This window comes from Microchirus variegatus, assembly GCF_963457635.1.
Source record: "Microchirus variegatus genome assembly, chromosome: 13".
Lineage (NCBI taxonomy): Eukaryota > Metazoa > Chordata > Actinopteri > Pleuronectiformes > Soleidae > Microchirus > Microchirus variegatus.
Window position 1 is genome coordinate 15,241,208 of NC_139814.1, and position 19,210 is coordinate 15,260,417.

Genomic DNA, 19,210 nt, shown 5'->3' on the forward strand with positions numbered 1-19,210 from the left:
TTCCACAACGAAATGTCAGACATGGACACAAACTGTACAAAATGGCAGCAACAGTGACATAAAAACAGGTAAATGATGTAACTAGAAAAGCACTCGGAGAGCGCAGACCCCCCCATATAGCATCTATGGATCACGCCCAAAATTTGTTCCAGGTCCCATTGCGGATATTTCCGCCCGCGTCCAGTTATGTCGCTAAGAGACAGACAAACATACAAACAAACAAACAAACACCAGCGAAAACATATACCTCCTGGTGGCGGTCAATAAGAGCAGGAGCTAGGAGCTAGGAGCTAGGAGCTAAGGCAAAGGCTATCTATCTATCTATCTATCTATCTATCTATCTATCTATCTATCTATCTATCTATCTATCTATCTATCTATCTATCTATCTATCTATCTATCTATCTATCTATCTATCTATCTATCTATCTATCTATCTCTAATATAATTAGATAGTTGAGCATAAGTTATTTGGATTTAGTTGACGATTGCTTATTTAAAACACATCTATGTTCATTAAACTGGTTCACTTACTTAATATGACGCCCACTTGTGTGATTTTACTGCACTCTATGGTTTAAAAAAACCCACAAAGAGTGACTCTGGTTTGGTGTAAAAAAAAAAAATAATTAATCCAATTTAAAGTGTATCAACAATAGTGGAGAAGACCGCATTAAGGCTTGGACCTGCACTGCTTATAGTCGTGACACAGGAAATGACATCTCCAAAAAAAAAAAAAAAAAATTCCATTTTGAAGCCTTGAGATTCAGGATTCTGCTGGCGCCGTGTTGACGATTTTGCAAACAAAGGTTCACAAGCGTCGCCTGCAGCCATGTGGCCTTTTGGATGGTGGTACCAGCTGTCAGTCACACTGGTGTCCAACAATATTTTCATCTAAACTGACCGTCATATACACATGATGATCCACCATTAACTCTCCAGGAACATGTTAACTGATATTGTAAACAGAGAAAACACTGCATGGCTAGATTCCATAAAGGTTTGTTTACACTCCCAAAAAGTGACGATTTATAAAGCTGTCTTTGAGCCATTGTCTGTTGTGTCTGTGTGAGGCCAGGCCTGCAACCTCGATCAGAGGACATACCCTCTTTCCTTGATAGTCTTCTGCTTTTGTCTTATCAAAGTCAGCATGTCCTGCAGGAGCAATAATCACTTCCACAAGCGAGAGAGACTGCATGCTCTTCATTGGAGCTACTGTGCAAGATAGTAGTTTGAGGGGGGGAAAAGCACGTAAACTGACTGTAATGCCGTCTACAAGTGGCTGCAAACAGGTTCACAATCTGTGTAGTGTTGGGTGTCCTCTTTGTGGTTTTGACACATTTTGAACAACACCGCGTTTGTAATCTGAGCGAGGAGGGTGAAAAAAAAACAAAAAAAACCTGCATGCCTCAGCGTTTTATAAGCATGTTGTTTGTGGTTCAAGATCTTCACGTACGACACGTACTAGCGCACACGGCGATAGAACATGGAAATTTCCACACCTGCGATGAGAGTTCGGGCCGTCGATCTGCCAATATGTACGGGCATGGGCGTTTTGGGTGTGTGTGAAAAGTCCTTGTCGAGGCACAATGGCAGCACTGTGGGCTTGTAATGTGAGGCCTTCAATAGGAACACGTCGAACAATGGCCGCATTGGAGGAGAAAAATATAACTGCTATGCTAATTCCAAGTCGCTCGCTGTGCAACTGCAAACCGGCTGCAAGGACTCTGGGGTGACAACTCTCAGCAACAGCAAAGAAAAATATCCAAAGTGAACATCCCAGCGTCCTGGGATGTCCTAATTTGACAATGCACCCCCCCCGGTCCACGCTATCACTGTCAAATAAAGATAGCATTCTTTTTTCCAAACCTTCCAACTGTTAGAGGTTTAGTGCAGCACACAGTGTCTCAATACTTGATAAAAACCCCGGTGGACTTTCACCTGACTGATAATATTTTTAGTGTTTGTGTGAGCAACTGTTCAGTCGCTGCAAAAGCACATAAAACAAAGGCTCGAGGTCTCTCGGTATGTGCTGGGCCGCACATCTCAAGACTCCCGAGGGAATCTTTAGTAACCAGCGTTTATGTCCGTTATTAATACAACTAAACAATAGGGATATAAGGAAAATATCTGTGAACTACAACTACCGCAATATTTCATGGCGTAATACTGTATCGATATGGGAATATTATTCTTTTGACATGGTTCTGTGTATTTAATCCTCCCTGCAGCCATGTGACTCTCTCCCCCTCCTCTCACTAGAGTGAAAACTATGTATTGATTATGCATATCTCACATATCAGTACACTAAATAACACATCTGACGGGGTTGAATTTCCCCGAAGAACCTTAGAGCAAAAGAAAGCCTTGTTTTTGTAAATATTTCCCACTTTCTTCCTCTCCACTGGAACATTGCTGCACGCTCAGTGACACCACAAGCTTAAACTGTCTCCGACCGCCTCTATATCACTTTTTCTGCCTGTTTAAAGTGCGTGTGCTCGTTCGCCGAGAGTTCACGACCTCCGCGCTCTGCTGTTCACTGCAAACAGAGCAGATAAAAAAAAAAAAAAGAAGACAGAAGACACAACATGCACATTCAGAACCCATTCACCCCTCAAACAGTCACATTACATTTGATATAATTACAGGCCGCTTCCTTCTTGGCTCAGAAACCTCGCCTTTGAGTTTTACTCACAACACACACACCCACCCACCCCGGAGTCTTTGTGTGGCCCTCTGAGCTGGATTCAACCAGCCACGGTGACTCAATACTCCTCTGAAATAAAAGGCTGATTCACACACATGTGACATGAAAATGTGCTTTGTAGGTCACGTAGTGAAGGCGTCGTACAGTGATGCAAATGTGATGTTTTCGGTGAGAAGGAAGTATTGACACAGGTCGTGTCTGATGATGACCTCTGTGGTAAATCTTTATAAACAGTTGAAAAGTGACTTATTATGTCCAGATAAATCATTACGTGTAACCTGTGGCCTAGTTCAGTTTCTTGTGAGCGAGAAGGAACATTAAAACTCTTATTTATTCAAATTTGTGTGATGATGGGACATATTTCATATTCTAGCAGGCCTTTAGCATAGCTTAGCATCACAACTGCAAACTACAGGGGCACAAGGCTGACAAAACCCACCAAACAGCATCGTCATATGATGAACACATTATATCTCATTTGTTGAGCAAAACCCTTTCTTTGGGAAAGGGTTTTTCAGAAGCAAATTGTTCCAGATAGAACCTCGGCCATTGTTGGAACACTTATTTCTAAGAGTGTAGTTGGTAACCCTCTCAAACAATCTCCAAACACAAGACAATGAATGGCAGCAGAGAGAGAGCTGTGAATATGACGTCATTGTTTCACTAAAGTAGCGTATTCTCTGTCTACACGTACGATTTTGCCACTCTGGGAGGCGTTTTCAACAAATACAGTTTCAGGTCCCCTAAAACGCCGTCTCCGTGTGGTCGGAACGCCTCTCTGTATTCACCTAAACCCATTTCCGTGTGGACGGCCCCTATCGTTGACAAAAAAAGTAAATGTGAAAGTCACTTCCTTCAAAGAAAACAAAAGCCCCACACTGCTCTTTACTGCGTTTGCCGTCAAGTTTTATGAGTAAAAGATCTGAAAACAGCATCGTAATGATTTGAATTTATTCTTCATTTCCCCAAGTGAGAGAAAAAATTAGGTGAAACTGCCCTTTAAGAATCACTATACCCCAAAATGTCAAGATAAGGAACATTTTCTAATATGCATTATATACTGTATAGGTCTCTGGTTCCCATCATTGATAGCAAGAGTATGTTGTAGTTTTTTTTTTTTTGTAGTATTTTATGAATGCCAGACTTTTTATAGCTGCATATAAATCAGCCTTGTGGCCTATAATGAAGCTGTAAAGTGACGAGACTCTGATGTGAAGTTGCCCACTGCCTTTTTAATACTGATAATCTCAATAAGGCGCAGTCGCTACGACGATAAGACTCTCTTGATGTCGATAAGATGGTTACAGCGTGTCCGTAAAAATGTAACCGATGCACAGCAGTCCTCATTAAACAGTAAAGTCTTAATTGCATCGATTGTTTGTTCTGTGAGGACAAAGGTCAAACTAACAAGTAGAAAACGGGAACACGGCACCTGACGTCCTCACACCGTCCGCTGAATCCTAAAGTATACACTCTTAGAAATAAAAGGGCTAAGTAGAACCATATAAGGTTCTTCGGCTTGTCCTCATAGGAGAATTTGGAATAAAATTATTTATTCAGGAAAGGGGTTTTAAAGGGTTACCTGGATCAAAAATGATTCTTACTGGAACCATTAGTGTTACCAAGAACCCTTGAAAAACAGAAAGGGTTTTTCAGAAGCAAATGGTTCCAGGTAGAACATCAGCCCTTGTAGAAGGACCCTTTTGGAACCCTTATTTCTAAGAGTGTAGTGGACACTTGCACTTTTGGAAAAGCGTTATTGTCACATAAACAATAACGACCGTAGACACGCCGACAGTCAGCTGACTCGTTCTCAAAGGAGCGGGACAAATAAGGACTGTCATTTGTGAAGATTGTATCTTTTAAAAAGGTACAAACAATGGCCTCCTTATTCAGGGCAAAGGCACAAGATCGGCGACATATAGAAGTCCCCATATGTGCATTCCCGCTGTCACACTAGAACAAAGTGTTATGTACAATGTACAATGCAAGTCAAGTGACAATTGGACATGCATAGTTCCAGTAATGCCCGTTTAAAATTCAACCTCTGGTTGAAACAAAAAGTGGAAATAACCTCCAATCAATGAGTAGAGAGCATGTGTACACTTAAAACTTAAAAAACAACAACATGAGATAATCCAACCAGACACAGTTAAAGGTGCATTAAGTAATAAATCTAAATCAACTGGCCATAAAATCCTCCTAATATGTCACAGAGACTCAGGAATAATGTTCATATAACAAACTGAACTCACCAACAACAACAGTACAGACAAAATATTTGCATTAAAACATTTGAAATGATGTTTTGGCAATCTAGCGTCTACCAATCATTGCGGTCAGTTGAGTCTCAGCTGCCGAGCAACCACGGGTTGCCAGTTACGTCAGAACCTAAAAGACCTCGGTATTTTGAATTTGAATGTAGTAACCGTTTTTGGCCACATTCTTACATAGGGCGACTTTAACATGCAACGGCACAGTCGGAAGTGATGACACAGCAGGTACAGTAGCACCTCTGTGCACTCTCACCCTGTGGCATGTGTGTGAATCGCTGATGTCCAGGCTAAGGTTTGGGATGGAAAATGGCAACAAACTGACAAACCTTTAATATCTTTTCTACCTTTTTTTTCTCCTATTTTTTTTAGTTCCTGCATTTTAGGCGTAACAGGAGCAGCACATTCCAGCAGCAGCAGCAGGTCAGCCTCTGGAAACTTCACCTAACTCCTGCTCCTGTTTTGATTCCTGAGGAAAATATGAGGTCAGGATGACAGGAATGTTAGCTGCTGGGGTGATACTGTCGATTTAAACTCTACTACGGGCATGTGTTCACAAAGGAGAGGTCATTCGTTCCACATCCTGACTCTTTTCTTGCTATAAATCTTATTGGGATTATAGGAGACTAGTGGTGAAATTATAATAACAAACACAGAGTTAAACTAGAGGAATAAAGACAGGGCAAACCTCCACCAAGACCAGTCTGTTTCCCACAGTGTCAGAACACTCCCTTATCAAGCAAGGTTTTTTTTTTTGTTTTTTTAAGAAAATGCTGAATCAGCAGCCATGTCTGCATCATAATCTGATCATTTCTTTTTACACCTGGACACATTTTCATAATCTGTTACATAACCTGATTGTACAATCTCAATGCAAATTCCAAAGTTTGGAATTCTATATTTGCCTTTTTCCATTTTTTAAATTCAGAGAAATTATGATGTAATCATAGTAATAGCACATTTGGATTATATAGCGGCAGAATAAAACATGGATAAACACAAGCAGTATTGAATAAAGTATAAGTATCTTGCCAGAAAATGACCTCGGTAGAAGTTTAAGTCACTTTTTTATGATATTACTTAAAGGTGCAATATGTAAGAATGTGGCCAAAAACAGTTACTACATTCAAATTCAAATTCAAGCTCGGCAGCTGAGGCTCTACTGACTGCAATGATTGGTAGACGGCGGTAGGTGGCGCCACATGCCAAAACATGATTTCAAAACATAAACATGATTTGCAGTCTGCAAAAAAAAATTTTTAATGCAAATATTTTGTCTGTACTGTTGTTGTCGGTGAGTTCAGTTTGTTATATGAACATTATTCCTGAGTCTCTGTGACATATTAGGAGGATTTTATGGCCAGTTGCTTTAGATTTATTACATAATGCACCTTTAAGTAAAAGTCTTTAAGTTTATGGAATTTACTGTACTCAAAAGTAATTTTCTGATATAAAATATACTTTTTAAACGTTTTAGAAGTAAAGGAGTTAGGATTGAGCCATGGTAGCTCAGAGGTACTGGAAGGTTGTGGGTTCAATTCCTGGTAACAAAGATAGTTAGAGGAAATGTAGGGGAGTAAAGTTGTTAGAAATGTGAATAACTGATGGTGAACAGAAATGTACTCTGGTATATACTTTGGTATAAACCTCACAGTAAAGGATTGACGTGGTAAAATTGGCCCTGTTAATATATTTGTAGCAGGAAAAGCATCACAGGTGCTGCTTACCACATCAACAGTGGCTCCTCTGCACCCTGAAACTGAGGGAAATGGAACTCAGCCGTCGTCGGTTTGATAATTCACACCTGTGATTCTCTCTGCCGTGAGCTGTCAAAGCGGCAGCTGAAATATATGTGACCTTTCAGATTGTGCCTGACAAACTGTACTCCATTTGAAGTATGTTTGTGGATTCAAGTGTGTTGTGCAGGCTGTTTTCACGTGGAAAAATGTGATCGATGAAAATGAACACGCACCAGACCAAGACATTCTGTGTCATGAGGTTTCATTTTCCACAATGTAGAATATGCTGCTTTAAAAGTGAGCTGAGGAATGATCCACGGGACAAATAAAGAAGGTCAACCATGCAGACGTGAGTCCACAACAGTTACATATTAATTCATGACAATGGGAAATTTACTGTGCTCTGTTGCTACGGACCAATATTTCCAGATCAATCATTGATAGTTTGTTTTGTAAAAAAAAAACAAAAAAAAAACACAACATTGGTGGTGTTGTCTGTTTTGTTGGTTGTCCAGATAACTACGCTGTTAATGATTTTTTTTTTAATAACCTTGAAGGAATCAAGACCAGACACTCTGATCCAACTATGTCTCAGTCGTAAATCAAAGGTCATTCCAACGCTACTATTACTTAAAGTTATACATAAATTATACTTTTCCTTTATTTAGTCACCTCCACTTTTTAACCCTTAAACACCTAGATACATGTTTGTGTTTTTGGCTTTAATTTCTTTAATTTTTTTTTAATCCTTTTTTCATGCATATTGTTAAAAATTTGCAATTTTTTGCATGTTTTTAGTCTATTGTAAATAACATTAACTAATATACTCACACTAACACACCTACGGACAAAAATGTCCTCATTGAAAACCATTCAAATCACTATTTTTGATGCATGATGACATAAAAAACCTAAAAGAAATTATATAATATATGATATGTATGGAAAGGACTGATGTGGGTTTAAAAATAAAATGCATACAATTTTTATAGCTTAATTTTTTAAATAACTGCCAGATATTGAAAGTTATGGTTAAAATAAGCAAAAATAAAAGTCCAGATGGACATTTTGAGACTTCGGTGTTAAAGGGTTTAATGTAAAGCTTGTTGTTTAATAAATACATTATATTATATATATATATATATTTTTTTTGTCTTGTCACCAAATGCCTTTCAAAATAATACATTCACACAGAGGTGGAACATGTGACGTGTCGTTTCATACGTGTGGGCCCTGAAGGCAGCACAGGCTCTAATCATGACACCAGATGACAGAGGTTTCAGGATGACGTCAGCCGCTGTAGGGACGGGGAAAGGGGGCGGGGCCAGGACGGGGAAGACGAGCGCGACGTGACTGACTGCTCGTCCTGTCGCATCATAATAAAGTTGTGAACGGAAGTGAAGATGGTGCGTGTTTATCCGCTCACGTCCCCCGGTGCCACACCTTTAAGACTTCTCCACTGCTTACTCAGGGATTCTGGGCGCGAGTTCAAGACGAGACGAGTTTATTTATAAAGCTCCGTCCGGATACACACGCACTTACAGAAGCACTACAGTTTAAACTATGACTGGAAAACCAGTCTTGCATGAAGTAGCTGAAAGGGATACTTGAGTAAGTAAAGTATAAAGTATAATTATCTTACCAGAAAATGGCTCTGGTAGAAGTTTTTGTAATATTACTCAAGTAAAAGTCTGAAAGTATATGACATATACTGTACTACAATCTACCTAACTAAAAAACTCTTCTTCTTCTGATTTTATTTGGTAGTAACCAAGGTCGTTAGAGGAAATGTAGTGGAGTAAAAGTTGCTAGAAATACAAATAAAGTAAACTAGAGATACATGGATACAGTAAAGAAGTATTTGTACTTTGTTACATTACAGCATTGTTTAAAACAAGGCACTAATTTATTTCAAATAAAACATTAAAAGTGCATTTAGCTTGATAATGACAATGGGCACATTTAAATACGTTTATACTGATAAAACTTCACATTAAAATAAAATAGAAATGATAACTACACCGTCTTATATTATAGTATAATAGTCAAATGAGAGGCAAAATGCAGGCTTTTGTCCTCATTGCAACAGGCCCCCGTTGTGTCTCCAAGTCGACTTGTAAACAACTGTCTAGAGATTAGCCTGAAATACACACACACACACACACACACAAATGCAGTCATGCTGAGAAGCTAAACGCAATCAGACACATTCTGTTCCACTCTTTTGACTGTAACACATCACCAAAAGGACAGAATCAGAGCATGTTAAACGTGACTCGTGTTACTAACCGAGGGCCGACTGGTTCATTCCGATTTGAACGGTATGTACTGTATAGTTATTATTCAATGGCAGACAGACAACAGAAGCCACGTGATAGACGTACATATACTGTACCGAGCCGAATGCAGCTCAGATTGGCTCCGAGCCAACACAAGGACACGGGTCAGAGTGTTTTGTAAAGACAGTATCCAGTTCTGGGGGATTAAAGGCAGTCTATTCATGTCACAAAACAAGGAGCAAATTAGAGAAGAAAAAACAGGCAGTGGAAGAAGGCATAGAAAGTATGTTTCTTATTGTCTCACATCCCCTGAATGTGTCATTCCTTCAGTCACATGTTTGGCTCTTTTGTCTGACTGCCAGACTCTCTGAGTATAATCAGCAGAGGGAGGGAGGGATAGGAGGAGGGAGGGAAAACAAGAAAAAATATAGAAGGCAGGAGGAGGTTCTGTTGTAATCCAGATCGTTCACCAGTAATCCCGCGGAAAGTGGGAAGTGTGTCGTGTGCAATACGACGCCAAGTGCTGAGCTCACCATCTCCTCTTCCTTCCCTCTGTCCCGACAAGACGTCGTCTCATGACAGACCTCCCCTCAAGCGTGTGTTTCGACGACAAGTAACTCACACGAGAGACAAAAGCGCTGGCCTTGATCATTCGTATTCGATTAGAAGTAGATTTGTAGCCGAAGAAACAATACAAAATTGCACATTTCTCAGAAAATACACGTTGAACACACAGGACAGTGTGCGTTTAAAGCACGTTGACACGCCACCGTCACAGAGATTTGACGTGGTGGAGAGTTTCCGGTTCGTCTACAACGACACTATTATCTCCAAAATGTGTTTTATGTGACTGTGAAAATATGCAGATTCTTTAGTCAGGGTGGATAATAAGAGGTCTGTGGTGCGTTTTCAGTGATGTGGTCATCTCTAATCCTTTAAACACTGTGTCAAAGTATTGGAGAAGGCTAAAGTCAAAATCCTCTACATCCACCTTGTATAATAGTCTACATGCCGAGTTTGAAACGGCACAACCCAGACTATTTTCCATCAACTACCAACTGCAATGCTATGCTATGACATTCTTCAACGAGGATCAAAGCCCTAGCAGAGGGAATTTCAAATAAACGCAACGGGGTTAGAAGTCGGCCGAGACTATTACTGTGTGCATCAGATGTCCTAGAAATAGAAACGCAAACAGATGTTTATCTGCCGTGTGTTTGCTCAGCTCAACCTTGCCACCATGACCATTCAATCCAATAGTGTGTCACGTGAAAAGTGAACAAAGCCTTTGAAATACTACCAAGTATACGATTTAGCGTATTTCTACACCGTGATCAACAAAACATCAAAGTAAACCGATGTAGGAAAAAAAAACACTTTTAATCCATTCTTTTTAGAATACCGACAAGGCTTCGTTTCAAGATCAGTCTTGAAAACACCGTTCTGCCGTGTGGTCGGTCATATTTTTGCTAACTCCAAACAACAGATCACAATCATAAAAAAAAGAAACATATATATAAAAATGTCTATAAAAGTTTGAATAATTGAGTCAATGTCTCTCAATCATGATAAGAATGCCCGGAATAAATCAGATACTTGTGGCACAGTGAGACTATTCAAGAGACATCTCACTGAACAAAGCGTACATTATATACAAAAACATTAAACCATACAAAAGTGCAATTTTGGCCGAGGAAAAACCTTGTCACAATCGGAAACAGAGAGGATCATGGGAATAAGTGATGTAACTGCCGTGTGGGCTGGTGTAATAAGGAGCAGCTCTTGTGTAGATGGGGAATGAGAGTTCCGCACACATCTGCACTCTCTTGATGCTCTTCGCTGCATTAGGAGTGCATGTGCTGCCACCTGTTGAGCAGATGAGAGAACTCCCGGCTGAAGCCTGAAGGAGAGCGTCCTCTTGGTCCCAGCTGAGGCTCCTCTTCGACCCGACGTGTCCGTGTGCGAGCCGAGGCTGCTGCTCCACTCTGACCTGCACGCTGGCGAGGGGAGAAGGTCTGGAGGGCCGATCACGGGGACTGTCTCGCTTCAGGAGGGACTCGATGGAGAAAGGACTGCTGAACTTGGCCTCACATCTGATCTGAACGGCTTTGCAGGCCGCAGGATCAGCAGTGTGGGGAGCCGAGCCGGGCTCTGAAGATCCACTCCTTTCTTCTGTTTCCACTCTGTAGGCCAACTCTGGGAAGAGCTGCAGGATTCCTTTGAAATGACGACGCACCATTTTTGTCGTGATCTGACTGGAGTCCAGTTTCCAGTAGTTTCTCCTACTGGGCAACGCGTTTGGGTTGACTGGAATCTGAAAAGCACAATACAACTTAGTTGAGTTAAGAGATTTTACAGATGGGAGTAAATTGTTCCCTTTTATGTCATTAAAATGTGCTTGAAGCACTCTTACCTTGACAAAACACGGGTGAGTCGATAAACAGACTCTGATGTTGTTCCCAACTGACTTTTTGTCTTCACTGATGAGAGGTGTTATTCTGTCCATCAACTAGAAAACAGCAGAGTGTAAAAGTTTAAGAGAGAATCCTTGAACATAGTCATTGAACGTAGCTCAATCAGACCATTTCTTACCTGAGTAAAGGTGAGCATCTTGTCTGGAGCAGCTTGGAGGACAACCGCAATCTTGGCCAAATAGGTGTTCCTGTTCCTGAACAAAGCATCCTGAGCTCCAAACTTCTTGGTCCTGTTCAGCATGTTGTTGATGGTTTGTGAGAGAGAGAGAGCCGTGCTGCTACCTACAGGGTCACTGCATGTGTGGATCTGAAGCAGTCTGCCCTGGATATAAGTCCTGTCTGGACATTAGAGGGTGTGCACTGTGGGTTAATGAGGGGCTTTTAATGAGCAGATAGACGTGGAGGCGGAGCCAACGATCAGAGAAACAATCCACTTTCTAACACTTCATCAGCATATGTGACAGAATGAGCTGGAGTCTCATCTGTGTGTGTGTGTGACCTGTATTTCCTCCACCTTTGATCTCAACTTTAAAATAAAGCAGATCACACAGTCAGTGATGTAAAGCAGCATTTGCTAGATCAGCCAGGTGATTTGTGTCAATGAGTGATTTTTAAGGCCTCATAAATACAAACAGTCACTAGATAAACACAAAATCTGAGAACATCATCTAATTAAAACAGTTGCATGTTGATTCTACTTCAGTGCGAGACACGGTCCTACTTCTTAATCTGAGAGATTAACGTGTTTTTTAAGTCCTCACACATCAGTCACAGACACGACCGACATTCCACTGAGCAATCTAATCACATTCCAACCGTTTGCACATCGCTCATCGCCGCTTTCAAGTCGAACCCATTGTCTATTGACCCACATAATGACGGGCGGTAATTTGCATCGGTGATCCCCATTCAGATGCATTAACACATTACCTGTGCTGGATGCTTTGCTGCAAGGACAACTTGAGATTATTGCATCAGATGAGAGGCTGTGGACTCTGCAGGGAATCCATGTTTGAGCAACCAAGACAGCAGCTGTCTTCACTTGTCCTTGATTGAATGTCTGCAGCTCAGCTGATCTAGGGTCTGTTCAGTTTGCATCAACTCCATAATATTCCTGGACCCAGAAAAGGTCAAAGGTCCCTGGGGTTTAAAAAGTCAAGGAGTTTTTTTAGATAACACTTTGGGGATATGATCATTTTTTTTATGTGTATAAAATGGGTTATTTGAAAACTAGGTCATCAAAGGAACCATTTTTAAACCCTCTCTACCCAAATATAATAAATCTGGAGCAGCAAAACCCATGTTGACCCATCACATGAAGCTATAAAAGAACTATAGTGTGTTGCATTTATGGAATTAAGAACTACAGAAAGAAATCTGTGCTCTTTTTTTTTTACCTGCTGTTAACAAAGGCACAGTGTGTAGGTAAACTGTGTAGATCTGTTATTTGTGGGAAAGTGATCAAATAATAAATAAAAAATAAGTACAGGACATGATTCCAAATATGCACTTCCTTCATGTACACGACATCATTGAAGTGTTGGGAATGGCTTCCTGTATATTTTTAAACACAACTTTGAATTGCATTTGACGTAGACATGGAAAGTGACATATATTTTTAGTTCACAGAGAATGAAAACACTTTTATTTATCACCTTAATCTCTAAATAAGTGGTATTCACATATATAAATATATATATTTGTCTGCAAAGGAGCCACATGGTTGCAGACCCCTGGTATTAAATATAACCAAAAAGTAAAGTATCTCCAAGTCCATTGTTATTTTGCGTTTAAACATAGTTAGTCTGGCCTTTAATTTAGAATGGAAATGTCTGTATAAATGATATTTATTACCAGTGTTTTTCTCAGAATCCACCAAAAATGCCTCATATTAACTAAAGAAGCTAATATTTCTTATCTTCCAGATCAAACATGTGACAAAACGCACATGTGGCTTTGATTAAAGGAAAATAAAAAAGGTATACAACAGACTGGGGGGTTCAGAATTGAAGTATTCAGGTATTAATGTAACTTTAGGGGTCGCACACATTTACTGTGTGGTAACGCCCATAAAGACAACACCTCGCTGGGGGAAACAAAGGAAGGTCTTAGGTGTGGTCTTTTGGTTCAACAGCAATCAACTGCTTTAAAATATGTTTTTCTCTCTCATACCTTTGATTAATATAGAAAATTAAACCATATATATATGTTTGTTATTGTAACAAACTGGTTGGATGTGATTCAAAACGTGCCATTTAAAAAAAAATATTTGAGTTATTATTGTCCACCCTTAATTCAAATGAGGTGGAAAATCACTGGAACGTGGTTCATTGTATTTGATGTAAATGTCGCATTCCAGTGTTTGTCAACCCTCATTAACAGCCTTTGTCTGCGAGAGAGAGTGAGCACTTGTGCAGCAGTATAGACCACTTTAATTAGCGGAGTATTCACTGTTTAAATAGCCAAAATCGTATTTGATTCGAGTTCAAATCTGTTCAAAACCTAATTTTTATGACTAATTCGCTCTTAAAACTTGATGTACAACATGTTTGAATGACAGTAAAGGGCTTATCAAATGTTTTGTCTCTCTAGGTACTAATATACACTTTTAAGAACATAGTTTTTCATTTCTAAGTTAATATATATATATATATATATATATATTAATTAGTTGTTCAATACATTAAAACTAAATGGGACAATGTGCCTTGAGCAGCAAACTAAAACTAATAATCTAAAGCTGATGCTGTATTAATGTTCAAGAATCAGAATTAGCTTTATTGGTCAAGTATGAGTGCATCTACAAGGAATTTCACTCTCTTTCACATAAAAAAAGATATCAAAACAGGGACAAAAAAACTGTTACCCATTCAGTGAAACACAGTACATAAATAATACATTAGAATAGTACAGGATAGTACAGTGTTTCAGTGCGTGTGAACCCAGGAAATAAATATGTGAGTTGGTCTGGCACAAAAATACATAAACACACACTTAAAATCAAACAAACGAGGTACTCCTGAGCCCAATTTTCCAGGACGAAAGCCCCTGAACCTAAAGAAATAGGTACCACTGTGCTTTTTGTTTTATTACTTGATGTTTAAAACACACACATCATTCACAGTACTCTATATGACAATGGTAAATAGCCACCTCCGTTTGGATTATCTTTGTTCGTTAATAAAAAAAAAAACATTCTTGACCTAGTTCGTCCTTATCTGTCGACCTATTTAAAATATTTATTTTCATAGCTGCCTGTCTGTAATATCATCAAAACAGTTCACTCTGACCACTGGCTGTGATCTTTTGAGAGATATCACAGCAAATATGGTGCATTGTCACTTCAGAGGAATCCTGCAAGTCCTTCCTGAGTTAACATCCAAAGTGGCTCACACAGACAAACTGGGACCTCAGCTCATTCTAAATATTAAATCCTCATTTTCATAGCTGTCTGGCTATAACATCATCAAAACAGTTAACTCTGACTGTTGGCGTTGATCTCTTGAGAGAGGGAGAGATCACAGCAAATATGGTCACTTCAAAGGAATCCTTCAACAGAGTTCATCCAAAGTGGTTCAAGCAGACAAACTCTTTCACCAGGCTTCAGCTCGAAGTTCTTCCATTTGCTCACCAGGTGGCAGCACACACCACAGCTGCAAAGACCATCTTGAAGATGCACAGAGAGCCTTCATAGCCCTACTTATTACTGTAATGCCACTAACCAGCATTTCTGGCTGTAATGAGTTCAAGACCTGACGTGGTAGCTATGTGAAGCACTTTAGTACATAATAGCATTGTTGAGACCCAGAGGCCATTATGATGCTAATGAAAACACTTTCCACTAACCATGAGAGTTCTCTCCCATTGTCCTGATACAGCATCTCACCATCATGTTCAACAGTTGAGTATTTTCTCTACTTCCACGTGTGTACTTACACAAAGTATCAGTAGAAGTATTTTTAAAGGATGGTATAAAGTCCAAATATGTCAGTGCTCAACCACAATACTCTTAACTTAATGTAACATTATACTTTTACTTTTACTACACCAGAGATCTACCAAGCAGTAACTGTGGTGATTGTGGTAATATATAAACTATAATGTTTTTTTTTTTTAATCATTGTACTCAATGTAAAGTCAGTAAGGCACTTTTTTTGTCGTTTGCTTTGTTAACACACTCACAATCACTTTACAAATGAAAGAAATGAATTAAAAAATGGTCAAATTTAATCCGACTGTAATAGAATGTGATGCCCGGCTTTTGAGAACATATAAAATAGCAAAAAGTGACCATGGATTACATAAAGAAAATACAGTAAAAACATACAGTACATATTTCTTGTGTATGAAGTACAAAGACTGAACTCGCTTGCTAAGATTTTTGACTCCCGATTAAGTTGGAGTCAAATTACTAAATATCTAAATCAGAGATTGGACACTGAAAACAAAACTTCTCTTAATCTCACCACCAGTCAGATGTATCTAGTGTTATTGTACTTAAAGGAGCCATATGTAAGAATGTGGCCAAAAACAGTTACTACATTCAAATTCAAAATACCGAGGTCTTTTAGGTTTCGTTTTCTGACGTAACTGGCAACCCGTGGTTGCTCGGCAGCTGAGACTCTACTGACTGCAATGATTGGTAGACGGCGGTAGGTGGCGCCACATGCCAAAACATGATTTCAAAACATAAACATGATTTGCAGTCTGCAAAAGATTTTTTTTAATGCAAATATTTTGTCTCTACTGTTGTTGTTGGTGAGTTCAGTTTGTTATATGAACATTATTCCTGAGTCTCTGTGACATATTAGGAGGATTTTATGGCCAGTTGCTTTAGATTTATTACATAATGCACCTTTAAAAGTAGATTATGACCAACTGTAAGAATATACTGTTGACAGACAGATGCTCTAATTGTTGTCATTTACATTGTTTTTCAAAGTGATATTTTATTAGGGTATTGAGGATATTGGAGTCAAAGTGTGTGTGTGTGTGTGTGTGTGTGTGTGTGTGTGTGTGTGTGTGTGTGTGTGTGTGTGTGTGTGCGTGCGTGCGTGCGTGCGTGCGTGCGTGTGCGTGCGTGTGTGTGTGTGTGTGTGTGTGTGTGTGTGCGTGCGTGTGTGCGTGTGTGTGTGTGTGTGTTCCACGTTAATGTATTCATTTGTGAATGACTCATTGGTTGTTTACAGGATAACAGATCCAATTAAGTGGCTCATCTGTCTGTTGAAAAGCTTTGACGGTAATCTGTCTTTGTTTAGTTTGAAGTTATTTTACAGGATTAACTGACACACTGACAGTTTTGTACAAGCAGAACATTAGATTATTACAGAGCCCTAGAGATTAAATGGAGGGGGAAAAAAACCTTGATTCGTGGCCACGAAATTGTGTCCACATGAGGGCCGCGGGGGGGCGCTGTGCCAATCCCGGCTGACAATGGTCGATGATAGGCGAGGACACACCCTGGATATTTCCCAGTCCATTACAAGGGACACTTTGAGACAAACAACCATTCACACCTTTTGTTAGTGTCTAATTTGCCTAATTCACAAATCTGCATGTCTTTGGACTGTGAGAGAAAAACACTTCTAAACCACTCAAATCAGCCGCTCCTAAATGTGAAGTGCGCCGACATTCTCTCCTTTACGTCAACTCACCTCAAACGGCCCAAACCAAGCGGTCCCATTTCCGGTTTTCAAAATAAAGTTATATGGAAACGCGAACAGTGTACAGAAAAGATTTAATATATCAAATAAAAAATAAACTGTATTGCATTTACTGAAGATAGTGGCGCTATAGTCTTTCATCTTGTTTTTAATAAAGTAATGTTTTGTCTCATTTTATTTATTTTAAATGATCCCAAAACTGAGTACCTCTTGTTCTTCATACACAAGCAGTATGAAATCGAGAGTCAACTTTCTCTTTTTGCAACACCAATTAGGTTAACCGTCCATTTTGAAGAGATATAAAGTAATATACACTACTATAAAGTGATTGCAAGTGTGTCAACAATGCAAACAACTACAAAAGCAAAGCAACTGCCACGCCCAACAAAAGCTATCGAGAAGCGATGACAATGATTTGTTGCCTTATGGACGTTACATTGAGTACAAAATTCATATATGTTTATGTATATATATATATGAATTTTAGTATGGACAATTCAGCAAATGCTCACAGTAAACCTGCAGGTCTGGGTAAAAATGACACCAACCGTAATGAACGAGGTGAGAAATATTGAAATGAGGGTGATTTGGCAACATTCCAGTGATTTTCACCTCATCTGATCTTCACTTTACATTTTAGAGACACAGTATGTGAAGCATGCATCATATTTGATTCACATAACCAAGCATTAAAGTAGCAGCAGTGAAAACCCACTATATTTGAGTACAACTGTATTGTTTTTTTATTATCATTATTTCAACATGAAACATATACGTACAATACCAACATCAACAAAAGACCAAACAGCATCTTAAAATAAGATCTCCATGATCAAAAGGGAGGTGGGGAAGACGTTGAAACGAATGTAGTCCGACCCCATATTTGTATTCTTATGTTTTTTTGTATATATATACAGTATCTAATTGTGCTTTATTTGAAAGAAAGAGTTTTACTCAATGACCACAATTCAAAAAACAGAATTCCCAGACATAATGGTGCTATAGCGGTTAATCGTGGCAATCTTTACAAATGAAATGCATTCAAACAAAAACAAAAAGAGACATTTCTGGTAGAAAGTACAAACTTTTATTCAAATTGCAGTGAATAACAGCGTCAATGATAATTAAATGTTGACTATTTCAAGTGATGCATCAGACCTTCACGTACTCCATGTGCCACTGCCACCACAGGCTCAACCACGGTTCCTGCTGTGAGTGCATACCATGATTTTCACACACAGAGCACAGCAATTCACCTGCCGAAAGCATTTTATTCAACCACCACCGGTCGTGCTTTACTGATTTTTACATCCAATAGCACCCACACAGTGCGACACTCACAGCCAGTAGCTAGCGATGTAGCGACAAAAGAACCATCTGAAACACAAAGACAGCGTGATTAATATATTATTTATATCATATATTGTAATTAAAATCAACATAGAAACATATAGACCAAGTTTCCAAGCTGTAATCAGCACACATTTAACTTACAACTTAACTTAACTTACGCACAAACATAAAAAGGAACTCATAAGCTTGAAATGAACAAAGTTCGAAAAAATTACTCACTTTTTGTAGCGGAAACCTGCGCCGACCCAGTGGAAACGCGTCATTAGAGAAACTACCCTTTTTTGGTGCAAATAAAAGCTACTATAGGTTCTCATATGGCAAGCTGTGTTAACATTAAATCGCATTTCAGATATCAACAACGTCTTTCTGGATATCTAGAATGAACATTCTGGATATCTGCAATAGAATTCTTACCAGGAGAAACTCCCATTTCAGATATCTTCAATCCAATTGCTACTAGTCATAATTTTCATGTCAGATATTCAAAATGAAAAACTATTCCAGATATCCAGAATGTAATTTTGAATATCCAAAACACAATGTGACAAGTAAAAATGTCATTTCAGATATCTGCAGTAGTTACTGATATGTATTACATATCTGTAATTCAATTCTTCCTATCCACAATGTCATTCTTCCTAGGAAAAATGACATCACTTCAGTGCGATTTTCATTACAATCACGGTAAATGTTATTATAACTGGTAACAATTGGATTGAAGA